The sequence below is a fragment of the Mauremys mutica genome, chromosome 14, assembly GCF_020497125.1.
Source record: "Mauremys mutica isolate MM-2020 ecotype Southern chromosome 14, ASM2049712v1, whole genome shotgun sequence".
Taxonomy (NCBI): domain Eukaryota; kingdom Metazoa; phylum Chordata; order Testudines; family Geoemydidae; genus Mauremys; species Mauremys mutica.
In genome coordinates, this window is record NC_059085.1 from 9,243,515 (window position 1) to 9,257,819 (window position 14,305).

The 14,305-nt window shown below is 53.4% G+C and overlaps 1 protein-coding gene across 3 annotated transcripts in view; it reads left to right on the forward strand.

Moving 5' to 3' along the window:
- The first annotated feature begins 1,325 nt into the window (after positions 1-1,325).
- The window catches only part of CCDC102A (coiled-coil domain containing 102A), a 53,337-nt gene continuing 40,357 nt past the window's right edge, over positions 1,326-14,305 (forward strand). The window contains exons 1-2 of one of the 3 annotated variants that reach the window (XM_044987159.1): positions 1,329-1,446; positions 3,432-3,521. The gene's annotated coding sequence lies outside the window, so the exon portion shown is untranslated. Of the gene's footprint in view, positions 1,447-3,431; positions 3,522-10,332; positions 10,504-14,305 lie in introns of those variants that run through there. The other 2 variants (XM_044987160.1, XM_044987161.1) reach the window with 2 other exon arrangements.

Consider the following 14,305-nt stretch of genomic DNA (forward strand, 5'->3'; position numbering starts at 1 on the left):
GAATTTGTTTTCAGTGGGAGAAAGTCACTTTATGACCTTACCCTCATGCCACAGAGCCCCTCTTTGCCCCTGTGAGTGCCAAGCTGCCAGCCCTGGCTCTTCCTGGCTGGGGGAGCTCCGTAAAGCCGGAGGCTGCTCTTCACTAGGGCTTCCACAAAGGCTGATCATGGAGGCTTCGATTCTGAATGTCTCCCTGGCCTCTCCTGTCCCTCTACACCAGTGGTTCTCTACCTGCGGGCCTTTTGCAGCCCAATCAGCCATAGGTGCCGAATCCGTGGGTGCTTGAGGGCTGGAGCACCCATGGAAAAAAATTAGTGGGTGCTTAGCACCCACTGGCAGCCAGTTCCCCCCTCCCCCCAGCGGGGAAGAGGCAGGGCAGGGTGCAGCCTTGGGGAAAGGGGTGGAGTGGGGGGGTCAAGCACCCCCCAAGTAGAGAGGAAGTTGGTGTCTGTGCAATCAGCACACAGCTGCGGTCCATGTGACATCCTTAGAGCCATTCCGGTAGTATATAGTGTGGGTGCGGCCCACATAACACACAGAGAGTTGCATATGCAGCCCACAATAGGAAATAGGTTGAGAACCACTGCTCTACAGTGTCTGATTTCCAGCCCCTCCACCTTCCTGTCACTCTTGGATTGGACCAAGGGTCCAACCAGCAATGCAGAGATTAAAGGCTCTTTGTCCCATCACTAGTCACTTTCTTAATCCAACCATTACTACATCTTGATGGTAGATGATGCCAAGAACCTGCATCAAGGTTCCCTCTAACCTTCCCGCTGTCCATCCTCAGCACCAGCAATGACAGAGTAGTGGTGAGGTGAAGACAATCCAGCAAATCCCCTGGGTGCAGAGTCAGAGCCAGAGGGGTATACATGAGCGAGATGGTGTTAGCAGTGTGATCTCCACAGCAAATGCTGCACTTTGGTCACCTTGGTAGCACTGCGCATCCTAGCCCTCCAGGCACTGATGTGTGAGGCTGGTAAGTCAAACAAGGTAATATTAAACACACGGTGCGGGAGCTGGGATCGTGTTTCCTCGGCAGCCTTTGGGGATGTGTTTGGAGCTCCCCAGGGTCTGGTATTGAAACCGGCCCTACTACCTGGGGCTGTGATTTCATCAAATCCCTCAGCGGCTGTGATGGAGTGGACTAGGCCCAAAGGTCCCCTGCTCGAAGCCTCAGAGAGGAGCAGAAGAGAAGTCCTCCAAGCGGGACTAGAGTGGTTGCAGGGAAGCAGCGAATGAGAGAGTGTGCAGGGAGCAGCCAATCAGAGCCCAGCAGGGCCATATAAAGGGAGCTTCAGAGTAAACCAGCAGTTAGTTGCTACCTGGAGGTGGAGGAGAGAGGGTTGTGTTCCTGGCTGATGGAGCAGCAGGACCATGGTTAACCCAGTGTGGGCAAGGACTGGGGGAGCTAAAGAGGTGCTGCTGGCTGGCTGCTGGGATTGAGTAAGTACTGGGTTCAGGGAGGGCTGCAAGAAGACAGTGTCTCCAGGGAGGAAGCCCCATAGCAGGATTGGGACAAGTTAAAGACTATATACCCCAGAATGGGTTTGCTCTGGTTCACATTCAGACACCATGTGACCTGGCTGGAGGGCTGAGTCACTGAAAAACTGCCTGAGAAACCACTGATGGGTCACCATAAGCTGAGACTGCAGACACACCTGAGCAGAAGGGGGAGCTTGTGAGAGGTGTGTGCCATGCCCCCATCACAGAGGCTATGCTTGGCTAGTGTTGAATGGGGTGGCCTTCAGTAGAACCCCTAGTGAAGTAAGAAGTTGTCTTGGTTTCTTGAGGGAGTAGGTAGCATGTTCCCCTAGTAGCCCTGAACCAATAGTCCCATGTGGTATAAGAGGGCTCTGGGGGTGACCTCTTTCTGAGGAGATGGAAAACTAGGGTCCTAACCCAGGGGTGGGCAAACTATGGCCTGGGGGCTGCATCTGGCCTGTCAGACTTTTTTTAATCTGGCCCTCGAGCTGCTGCTGGGGTGTAGGATCTGGGACTTGCCCTGCTCTGTACCTGCCCTGGCTCCCGGAAGCAGTGGCATGTCCCCCTTCTGGCTCCCACACATAGGGGCAGCCAGGGGGCTCTGCATGCTGCCCCTGCCCCAAGTGCCAGCTCTGCAGCTCCTGCAGCCAAGGGGGACCTGCTGCTGCTTCCAGGAGCTACTTGAGATAAGAGCTGCTGGAGCCTGCACCCCTGACCTCCTCCTGTGTCCCATCCCCCTGCTGCAGCCCTGATCTCCCTCCTGCCCTCTGAACCCCTTGGTCCTAGCCTGGAGCCCCTTCCTGCACCCCAAACCTCTCATCCCCAGCTGCACCCCCAACTGGAGCCCTCACCCCCCCTGCACCTGAGACCAGAGCCCCCTCCTGCACCCTGAGCTCCTCATTTCTGGCCCCAGCTGGAGTCCTCACCCCCTTCCCCACCCCAACCCCCATTCATGGCCTGCTGCACAATTTCCGTACTCAAATGTGGCCCTCAGGCCAAAAAGCTTGCCCAGCCCTGTCCTAACCACTTGTAGCCACTGATGAGCCCATGGTGATTTTTCTAGAGCATAGGGTGTTTGCTCTGATGTTGTGGGCAAATTTCCACTCATGCAAACACCCATGAGTTTTAGGGGTGCCCAAAATCTGAATAAAGGTCCAGATCTGAGTTTAGCAAATGGCCCTAATATAACAGCAACTTCCTTTATCAAGTGCTTTGAGATCCACTGATGAAAGTAAGAGCTAGTACTATTATTATTTTTAAGAGACAGACCAAACCCAAACCTGAGATACACCTGCACAGAAAAGCTTGGGAGTGGTCAGAATCTGAGTACTTGCACCAAAATCTCTGGGGTTTGCAGTTTTACTTGTGCGGGTTTTTGTGATTGATTGGCCTGGTTCAGTTCTGCTGTAGCAGGGAATTGCTGCTGCCCTCAGCCTGCTCTGGCTGAGTGCAGAGCCCTTTGCTGATGTTCAAGGCTAGTCTGCACACCGGGAGGCGTGAGGAGAAGAGAGGTGACTGACCAGAGTGTCTCAGAGCAAATACGGGGGCCTTGGATGGGTCTTTGTGGCTCCCATTCTTGCGCTTTGATGCTCACTAGTGTCTCGCACTCACGGCTGCCAGTGCAAACAGGCTGCGGTGCCAAGTCGAGCGCAGAGCCCCCTTCCCCCCCTGCAGCAAGCAGCGGCTGATCCAAGCTTTGTGTGCATATTTCCATTCTCCGCCAGGACTGTTTTCCAAGTTCAGATCACTCCCTTTCCAACGCTCCCTGTTCTCTGGCCCCGCTCACCCTGGGGAACGGGTGTGTAACTTGTGCCCTTCCACCTCCCCCCCTCTGTCCGGGCTGTGCCAGTCCTTTCCCACTTCCCTTCCCCCTCCCCCGTCCCCCAGCCCTGTAACCAGCTGGGAGGAGGAGGAGGAGACTAAGTTCTCTTATGCCGCTCTACTAGGTCACCAGCACCGCAGCAATCGGAGCTGTTTGGGCTGGCTGCTTCCTCCACGTTCGGCTTCCCGGCCAGCTCGGTCCCGCTGCAAAGGGGGTGAGTGCCGCTGGGGCTCGGTGGGAGCGTTTCGGGGCTGACTGGGTCCCCCCCCGCCTCTCCGGGACCGGGACCGTTGCTGCCTAGCTGTGGGGACCACACTTGGGACACAGCCTCGGATCCCGCCTGGGGCCGCTGGGTGACTAAAGCGGAGTGGGGGAGCTGAGAGCCACTGAACCGAACTGTAAACCCTGGATACCCCTTGGAGCCAGGGGGGGCGGCAGCCCCGAAGGCGGGGTCACCCTAGCGGATCAGCCCCCTGGAAAAGTTTCCCGGGCAGAGCCGGCTGTGGCCTGTGGCAGGAGCTCCATGCGGCGCGGGTGCAGGGCGGGCCGGGAACTCTTCCGGGCTGCGGAGTTAAGGCGAACTCCCCCCCCGCATGTGGGGCGGGGGGGGGGACAGGCAGGGACGTGGTTGCTGCAGCCGCGGCGGGGGGGGGGGGTCGGTGCCTGGCGGGGGCTGCCCCCAGCCCGGGATGGCCCAGCTCTGCGGGGGTGGGGGCTGCGGTTACACTAGCGAGAGGGGCTGGGGACGGGGAGGGGTGCAGAGGAATTCGAAGCTCTCCCGGGGGGGGGAGTCACCATGGTGATTCGAGGATTGGCGAGCCCGGCTGGCCAATGGGGAAGGGGATGTGAGCGAGCGGAGCAGGAGCCAATGGGAGCACCGCGGGGGCGGGCTCTGGTGGTGGTGGTGGGGGGGGGGGGTGGCTGGTCTTGCGCCCATTGGCGGCGCTGGCGGAAATCTCTTTCACCCGCGGGGGCGCGAGCTGCGGGCATGGGGGGCGCCGGGCGCGGGAGGGGCGCGGGGGTTGGAGCTCACGGGAGCCAGCAGCGCTGTGAGCTGCGGGAGCTTTCTCGGGGCGGGGGGAGGGGGCTCGTGTCCTGTCCCCCCAGCTGCTGCTTCGCTCCTTTGCTAAGTGTTAACCAGCTGGGGGCTCATTTTGGTTGTTGGGTTTAGCACGTGGGTTCTGGGCGGCGCTGGTGGCTTGTAGGGTGACCAATCAGGACAGTCCCATTATTTGAGGCTTTCTCTTATCTAGGCACCAATTACCCCTCCACCCCCTGTCCTGATTTTTCACATTTGCCAGCTGGTCACCCCAGTGGCTTGTGCTATACCGGAGACCAGACTGGAAGAGCTGATGGACCTAGGGTTGCCAGGTGGCTGGTTTTCCACCAGAACACCCAGTCGAAAAGGGACCCTGGCGGCTCTGGTCGGCACCGCTGACTGGGCTATGAAAAGTCCGGTCGGTGGCCCAGCAGGGGCCCATGGCAAGGTAGGCTCCCTGCCTGCCCTAGTGCCACATGGCTCCCAGAAGTGGCTGCCAGGTCCCGGTGGCCCCTAGGCGCATGGGTGGCCAGGGAGGTTCCATGCATTGCCTCTGAGGCTGGCTCCGCAGCTCCCATTGGCTGGGACCTGCGACCAGTGGGAGCTGCAGTAAGTGCTGCTGGGACCCTGCACCCCAACCCGCAGCCCTCACCTGTGCCCCATCCCCCTTCTCCAGCCTGGTGAAACTGAGTGAGGTGGGGGAGAGTGAGCAACAGAGGGATGGGGGTGGGACCTCAGAAGGGGTGGGGCTTCAGGTTTGGGGCAGGGGCGTTCTGTTTTGTGCAATTAGAAAGTTGGCACCCTAGGTGGACTCTTCTTCAAAAAAATCTGTCTGGTTAAAACCAGAACACAAACCAGCAGTTTTCCCCTCCCCTCCTCATCAAAACGAACAAAATGTTGGTCACTGTTGAAGAAAGTTAAAATTCAGCTTAAATGATGTATGTTCAGGGGTTTAACTCCCAAAGAAAGAGGAGAGAATGCATGACTGTTTATACTGTAAATTATACTTTAATGTTGGGGAATACCCTCTTCTGTCCACACAGTGTGTCACTGTCTAGATTGGGTCGGGGTGGGGGGAGTGCCTCCATTTCCCCTTCTAGTAAAATGAGGATAATGATACTGACCTCCTTGGTAAAGCACTTTGAGATCTAGGGATGAAAAATGCTGGTCTAAGAGCTAGGCATTATTATGATCGATGAAAAAGATAAATTGTAGGAGGAACAGGTAGCACTGCCTTAAGGTTGCCTGACACATTCCATTATAAGACCCTGTTTTCAGTTGCACAAAATGTTTCTCAACTTTAACCATTCAGGCTGAAGTTTTCCATACCAGGTGCCTGCTTGGGACTGAAATTTTTTTGGAAAGTTTCAGCAAACAATTTCAGCTGTTTCTGAGAGTAAAGGTAAAGAAAAATACACTATTAGCTAATGTTAAACAATTACTGCTACTCTTTCATTGAGAAGCCCAACCTCCCTCCACCCCCACCCCCCATGTTTTGTGGCAAGAACTTGAAATTTAGCAGGGCAAGGTCACCCTCATGCCAAGGATGTGCCTTTGCTTTCCCTGTGAAAACTGGCCCAAATTTGGCCAAGTTATAAGCCTCTGAAAAATCGCAGTTCATCCAATGGAGACTTTGTAGTTTGGCAGCTAAAGTCTCAAGAATTCCATCTGCCCTGAGCAGGCTGAAGCCCAGGGCCACTGGGGGTAAGCAGTCAGTGGCAACCATGGCACCATACTTGTGTGTCCTCTCAAAGCTCCCGTTGCTGGCTCCCAGGCAGTGGGGATGAGAAAGAAGAAGCTGCCTGGCTGGGATGCAGAGGCACAAAGAGATGAAATGGGGTGAGAGTAGGGAGAAGTGGGGGGTGGGGAGGAGACATGCTGTGGGAGGGAGGGAGCAGGCAGAGAGGTTGGTGGGGGTGGCTAGAGTAAGGGAGCAGAGATGGGTGGGCAGGGTATATGCTATGGGATGCCGCAGGAATGTGGGACTAGGAAAGAAGGATCTATAACCACCAGAGAACATTTCCCTCCAGAATCGGGGATTGAACCCTGGATTCTGAGGCTTCCCATTCCATTTTTGTCAGCAAATAGCTGTGACACCCAGTGGCAAAAGCTGTGATTTTTCTCTTCCCCCACGGCTGGTCCACTTAAAGAATAACAGTCTACTACTACTACTGCATAGTTCAAGTGGTCGCAGGCTGTGCTGTGGCTCTCAAGGTGTGACTTCTGCTGATAGTTCCACATGAGGGAATTTGTTTTTTTTAGTTTTGGGAAAAAAAGCAAATCTAGGAAATTACTTGCACAAAACTACATTAACAGAATGTTAAGGTTGCAACATCAAGCTAATTAATAATTAAGAAGTTAATCATTCTATCTTTAGTGCAGGGTATGGATGGTATGCACTAAACAGGCCCTGCGGCCACTCTTTGAAGGATGATAAAAAGAACGATTGAATAGCTACCCCCGCAGTGAGCATCATCCAGCCTGTGCACTAAATGAGGCAGGGGTCCTGTGGGAAAGGTAGCAGGGGATCCTGTAAAGCTGTAGCGTAATGCATGCACACAGGGCTCTGGGCAGCCTTAATTCTGGCATTTCCTAACTTTTGAGAGCTTGACTTGACAACATTAATATTCTTTTCATACTGGGTTTTGTATGTACTGGACATACTGGGATTAAATAGGAAGTTGAGCGAGGGAACATGTGTAAAGAATTTCTCATTGAGTGAGATTCTCTGCTGCCCCTCCAAGAGGCACAGCAAAGAACTGAGAGCCCAGTGGGAGAGGGGGCTAAGACATTAACCCACCTTTGTGCCATCCTGATTCTGGGATACTTCAGGGGTTGAAGAGGACCCTGAGTGAACATCCCCTGGAATCTCTTCCGCATGCCCTAGCACGTCCTTCACAAAGTACTCCTGGGGGAATTCTGCATCACTGCACTTGTGCAGAATTCAAGGCCCCTGCAGATTTCTTTGCTTCCCTGCAGAAAAATGACTTCTGATGGGGAAGCAAAGGGAAGCCGCAAGAGCAATCATGCACCCCCTCCCCGGCAATGCAGGCAGGTTGGTTTGGGCACCCAGAGCAGCTGATAGAGACATAAGTCACTGTGGGGGAGGCGGGGCAGCAGTCATGCATGTGAAAGGAGAGAGACTCTGTCCCTCTCGTTTGCTATTGCAGCTCACTTGGTGTGGAGGGGAAGGGCTTTGGGGTGTTTCTGAGGAGGCAGGTGTGGGACAGGCTCTTCACTAAGCAGGCAGGCTGCCACATTCTGCCTGTTCCCGTTGTTCTTAGTGAATTCCCTAGGAGTATAAAACAGGGGTAAACATTTTAAGGCTCTTTTCCATTGCCAGAGTGGTGTAAAGGAGCCTTCTTGTAAAGGACAGTATGGCCTTATAAAGCTTATGGTGCTTTACTCCAACTGGTCTACATTTTTGGACTGAATTTCCTATCAAAACTTTTTCCATGAACTATTTGCTACTGACCTTTTTGGAGAAGCTCAGTAGCCAGTATAAATCGTAAGTTTGAGTCCCCAGCCTTCACTTGCCCATCAGTTGCCTGTGATGCAACACTGAGCATATGGCTGCATGTATTTGACTAATACCTAGAAGTAAAGGGGCAATACTAGCTTCATTACTATTAGAGAAAGGGGGTTTGGTGACTTCCTCCAAGGCCTCACTCCCATTCTCCATCCATTGTATTGTAGCTTAAATAAATTACCACAATATTGAAACCAACTTGATTATATTGCATTATTTTGACCAAAAAATACAGAATTTTGCAGAATTTTAAAATGTGTGCAGAATTTTCAATTTTTTGGCACAGAATTCCCCCAGGAATAGCAAGGAGCTTGCAGGGGGTCCTTGGAAGACAGTTTGACAGGTATCTTCCACAGTGGGAGAATCCTCCCCTGGTGCATTCAGTGCCCTTTTACCCCACATCAGCCCTTACATGTGGTATACAGAGTTAGGGCAAAATCCTCAGCCCTGCTCCGATGTCCCATCTCTGCCGCACTTTGTCTGCATATTTCTATCACCATGTTAAATTCATCTCCTTTATTTTTAGAGATGAGCTCAAACCAACACAGCACCCCCTGAATATTTGGAAAATTTGGATCTTACCACTGAAAATCAGCCCTTGGATAATTCCTTCTTTGGGTCTCATGCTGCATCTTTCTCTTGTCTTGGAAAGCACCCAGCAAATTGTGCATTTTACTGCAATCTGAATGATAAATACCCCTGCTAGCAACATCTAGTACAGTGTGGAAAAACCTCCCATAAGCTCCTTATTTAATTAGAAAAGAAGAAAGAGGGAAACATCTGGAACCATGCCGTGTTTATAGCATCCTGAGTGGGCACAGAAGCAGGAAGTCAGAGCCAAGCACGGGCTCCATTTGGCAGCGAGCTGTACAGTAGGCAGTGGTGTTTGGGAGCCAGGGACATTGCTCAGAACAGCTCCAAGCTAGTCTTGGGGTTGCCAGGCACACGTTGTGCTCTGCACTCCATGCAAATCCCCACGAGCAGGAACGTGCTGAGTCGGCCCGTGAACTGCACTACCTGGGAGCTGGCCCGAGACACGTCCGCTCTTAAGTGGAGGGAATGGCATTAAACTTGAGAGCCAGGTGGCTTCGCCAGCTCTTTCCTGTTTGGAAGCTACAGTGGTTGGTATTTATTGATTGGCTGCAGGTAATGGAAAAAGCTCCTGATTGAATTTGTATTTCCAGCCCCAGTTTGTCTAGCAAGAGGTTGCTAGTAGGATGTGGTGCTTGAGCATAACGCTGGCCAGAGAGAGACATAATGTAGGAAGGCTGACTGCAGCATGCTCTGCATTACTAGGCGTGGAATAGACATAGAAATTAGCTGTTACCACTCAGGAAAGATCTCAGAGCAGGGCTGCCCAGAGGATTCAGGAGGCCTGGGGCAAAGCAATTTTGGGGGCCCCTTCCATAAAAAAGGTTGCAATATTACAGAATACTATATTCTCATGGGGGGGAGCCCTGTGGGGCTTGGGGCAAATTGCCCCACTTGCCACCCTCCCCCCCTCTGGGCTGCCCTGTCTCAGAGTCATTGTGGCTAGTTCTCTGGAAACATCCACTCAATGTGCTGCGACAGTCAAAAAAGCTAACAGAATGTGGGGAATCCTTAAGCAAGGGATAGATGATAAGACAAATATCACATTGCCTCTATATAAATCATGATACGCCCACATCTTGAATACTGTGTGCAGATCTGGTCGCCCCATCTCAAAAAAGATATAGAGGAAAAGGTTCAGAAAAAGGCAACAAAAATGATGAGGGGTATGAAACGGCTGCCATATGAGGAGGGATTAATAAGATTGGGACTCTTCCGCTTGGAAAAGAGACGACTGGGGGAGGGATATGATAGAGGTCTATAAAATCAGACTGGTGTGGAGAAAGTAAATAAAAGTGGTGTTTGCTCCTCATAACACAAGAACTAGGGGTCACTAAATGAAATTGATAGGCAGCAGATTTAAAACATGCTTCCTTTTGTTTTTCTTCACACAACGCACAGTCAACCCCGGCTATTCGAGGTCTTGATCCTCACCCAGCTCTGCCAATGCACCTGAACGCAGCACCTCAGCTCTAATCTGCATTACCGGTCTGGTTCCCATACCGCTCTGCCAATGCACCCGAATTGTGACTTGAGCCCTTCTCTCCTCCCACTATTCCAGTCCTAGAGTCCCACCCAGCTCTTCCGCTGCACCTCAGCTCTGGCCTGCATCACCCCTGCTATGGCAGCTCTCTCACGGCTCTGTCATTGCGCTTGTCCTTACCTAAAGCATCGTTTGCCAGGCCAGTCACAGTTCTGCCAATTAACCTCAGCTCTGACCCACACCACCTCCTCCTGTTCCAATCTGGGACTGGCCTCACATAGGGTTGTATTTTGCCCTTATAGAGAACTTACCTCTTCAAAGCACTATGCAGACAGTAACCAGTTAATTGCCACGGTAGATCTGGGAAGTATTATCCCATTTTACAGATGGGCAAACTGAGGTGCCTGGAGGTAAAATGACTTGCCAAAGGTGACATAGGGAGTAATGCCAGAGCTGGATTTAGAGCTCTCGGGTACATGGCATTATTTCATGGTTCCATGCTGCAACCACTAAACGCTATCAGCATCCCATGGCCAACCCTGCTCTGAAGGAAGGTGAGTTTGTGATGTGAATGGATGGGGGCTGGGCTGAGTCCTAACAAACTCATTCCACTTGCATCTCTTATGGATGGCCCTGAGCTTCCATGACATTTAGGGTGCTAGGATTAGAACCAAGATCCAGTGTAGGATCTCCAGGCAGCTGCCCAGAGGTGGCAGGCTAGTGCACCAGTCCACTATACCAAATCCTCTAACTTCATGCGTAGGGAGTAAACTAATGCCCTGGGCTGGAGAGTCCTGAAGGAAAATTTCCTCCTGAGTTCAGTGTTGCACAACTGGTTGGGTGCGTTATGATGTAGGAGAGGGGTCGGCAACCTTTCAGAAGTGCTGTGCCGAGTCTTCATTTAGTCACTCTAATTTAAGGTTTCGCGTGCCAGTCACACATTTTAATGTTTTTAGAAGGTCTCTTTTTATAAGTCTATAATATATAACTAAACCATTGTTGTATGTCAAGTAAACAAGGTTTTTAAAATTAAATTAAAATGCGGAGTCCCCTGGACTGGTGGCCAGGACCCAGGCAGTGTGCGAGCCACTAAACATCAGCTCACGTGCCACCTTCGGCACGCGTACCATAGGTTGCCTACTCCTGATGTAGGATGTTTTCTCAACTTTCTCTTCCTAACTCTAGCCCTCATCCTAGCCCCTGCTGGAGGCCGGGTACCAGACTGTATGGACCAATGGTCTGACTTGGTACCCCCAATCCTACATTACCAGAACAGCGGCTGAGGTATCTGGGAGCAGTCTCTCATCTCCTCAGTGAGGATCCTCCATTGACATCTCATGTGCCATATGCCTGGGGATCCTGTATCAATCCTGATTTCTCTGCAGGGGGGGTGGGGTTGTTGGAGGGTGATGTGTTGTCCCAGTGGTGTGTGCGTACTTCCTTTAGTAACCTGACCAGGATCCTGCTGTTCTTTCTCTGCCCCTGCAGACACTAGGATTCATGAAACGAAGGGTTAATGACTTGGGAGACTGAAAGAATCTGAGGCTAGAAATGGAGCTGGATGCAGATTATTCTTGCTCACGTGCACAGGACTAAACTGATCACCGGGGCTAGACATACCCAATAGCCCCTTACTCCACACGTTGCCCCATTGAAACCAATGGGACCCCTTGCATGAGTAAGTGCTCACCAATGGGAGCAAGGGTCTCCGCAGACTGGCCCCAGCCATGCAGCCAGATGGGAATTCTCCCCTCCAAGGGCTGTCTGGCAGAGCCCCTCTTGGAGAGGGGCCACTGGGCAGGGTGGACCAGTGTTCTGAGGGGGCGCAGAGAATCCTTTCTCACATGCCTGGCTAGTGTGCCTTGCTCAGAGTAAACCAGCCACCAGAGCGGGGGTCCAGAAGGTATTTTTCCCCAGCTCAGATTGGCAGGGACCACGTGGGATGGGGTCACCTTCCTCTGCAGCATGGGACACGATTCTCCTGCTGGGATCATCGGGGCATAGCCAACGTAATCCTCTGCTGATGCAGGGGCCTCGGGCTTTGCTGGCACCTTGGTCTTACCTGCTCTCTGCTTGTGGCCCCTGAGGACTGAAATGTTTTAGTCTAACCCAAGTCCTTGGGCTCCGTGTGGGGGTATCTGGGTGAAACTTAGGGGCCTGTGATATGCAGGAGGTCAGACTAGGTGATGTAATAATCCCTTCTGGGCTTAAACGCTGTGTCCGTCAGGCCTGCCAACAGCAATTCTGGGCCCCAGGGCCAGAGCTGTCCCTAGGGGGTTGCGGGGCCTGGGGCGGAAGTGACGAATCCGTCACTTCCAGGACTGACCTGTCACTTCCGGGACCAACCCTGCTGGCCAATCACACTGGCCCATTGGGGCAGGGGGGGAAAGAAGCAAAGTATTGGGCCCGAAGCAGGTGTGCACACCAGGAGCCCTGCAGCCACCCAAGTGATTTAAAAGGGACAAGGGCTCCTGGCTGCTGCAGGCCCTTTTAAATTGCCCAGGCCCCTGGGCAATTGCCCCCTTTGCCCGCCCCGTCGGCGGGCCTGGCCTCCTTCTGCAGGGTGGAGCAAGGCCCTCTAGCAGGTGCAGGCTGGTGTATATGGGGGGAGGAGCGTAGCTAGATCTCCCTGCATCTGGCATTCGTCTGGAGGACTGAGACCTGTAGCTGGCTGCCGGGTCCATCTGCTTCTCGGCTGCCCAGTGCAGTTAAGCAGCTTTAAGTGATTAGGGACGGTGACAGCTGTGGGCTGAGTGTCCTCTGGATCCTGTACTTATCCAATTAGGACTCTCCAGCACCCTCCCATTGGGGTTTCCTGGAGCGGTTTCCCAGCTTGGCAGAGCCACAGGGCTGTGGTCACAGGTTCTTGGACTGAGAAGTCCGTTCGGCTCCTGGGGCAGCAGGCAGCAGCCCTGACGTGTTCCTGTCTGGCTCTGAAGCGAGGTCCTGGCGTAGCAGGGCAGATTGGGCAGAGACTGCGGGGGTGGAGGCATCGAAGGGGTCGGCGCTGTCGGAGTTCTCGCAGGGATCACTGCGCGTGGCAGGTGACCTGTCTTCCGGCTCAGCTCTGGGACGGCAGAGGCAGAGCCCGTGCGCATTGCGTTTTTATTTTGGTATTCTTCCACCTATGCTGCAAAAGTAGTCCCTCAAAATGGGGACAAAAATATGGTGTTAAAGTGCTTTCTTTCCTTTGCCCTTGTGCTTTTGGGTCAGACACTCTACCCACAGTTGCAAGCTCTGCCCATGATGCCAGAGTAGCTGGATATTTCTGCTGCGTTGGCAGGGAGGTCGTTTAGAGCAGTGCTGCTCAAGCTATCTGATGTGGGGGACCGGCAATTTTTTTCCCCAATGTGCCAGGGACCGGTGCCATATTATCCTATTCGACGCTCTTATGAGGAAACTCGCCACGGACTGGCAGCCGATGGCTCGCGGACCGGCACACATAGGTGCTCCCCGTTACTCCCGAAGGCTGATTGGGTTTGCGCAGTGGCTGTGCCTCCCATGAGGAATCTGGGTGACGGAGCCATGAGGAGAGACCCCCAGTTTTCTGGAGCAGGCTGCTGGGTCGCCAGGGCCTCACCAACTCTTCAGTGGGTGAGATGGGTGGAGCAGTCCCGGTGGGGCTGGGAATGACCAGGCCGAGCAGGGGTGGGGCCCGTTGACTGTTGTAGTGGGAATTAGTATCCTTGTTTCCCTTCATAGCACCTCTTCCTGCGGTTTGCATTCACAGGGGAAAGAGGCAGCATCCCCTGGCCTGATCCTCCTCACTTTTGTACATCTCTTTAGTGGGAGGAGAGGGAGCAGGCTATGAGAAGCCATCATTTCTCTTCTGCATGGAGGATGCTGGTGGGCTACAGGAGGCCACACTTCAGGAAGACAAATGGGGGCCCAAAGAATTCATTCTTCATGTCCATTGCACCTTGAGCTTCCTCCATTTCCCTGTCCCAATCCACCAGGGAGCCAGATTCTCAGCTAGTGTAAAGCTTTTTAAGTCTGTGGAGCTACACTGCTCCGTGCCAGCTGAGCACTTTGCTCTGTGTTCTAAGTGCACAGGATGGGGCAAGCGTCCCGCTCTGTAGCCCGGAAGCTGTCTCTGGCACTCAGCCTTCAGGAGTGACGGGGAGCACCTGTGTGTGCCGGGAGCTGAGCTGTGCTGGGGAAAGAGTGTCGAGGGCTGTATAGCAGGAAGGCGAGAGCAACACCAGGCCTCTGTTCTCTCCTCTTCCCTTCCCTCTGGGAGGGAGTGGGGGGGGAGGAGGAGGGGGGCTTGTGTTGTGGCAGTTGGCTGAAGCAATGTGGAAAATTGGCACAACCCCCTTTCCGTCCCAGGCCAGGCGCCCCCCTCCCCCATGTCTG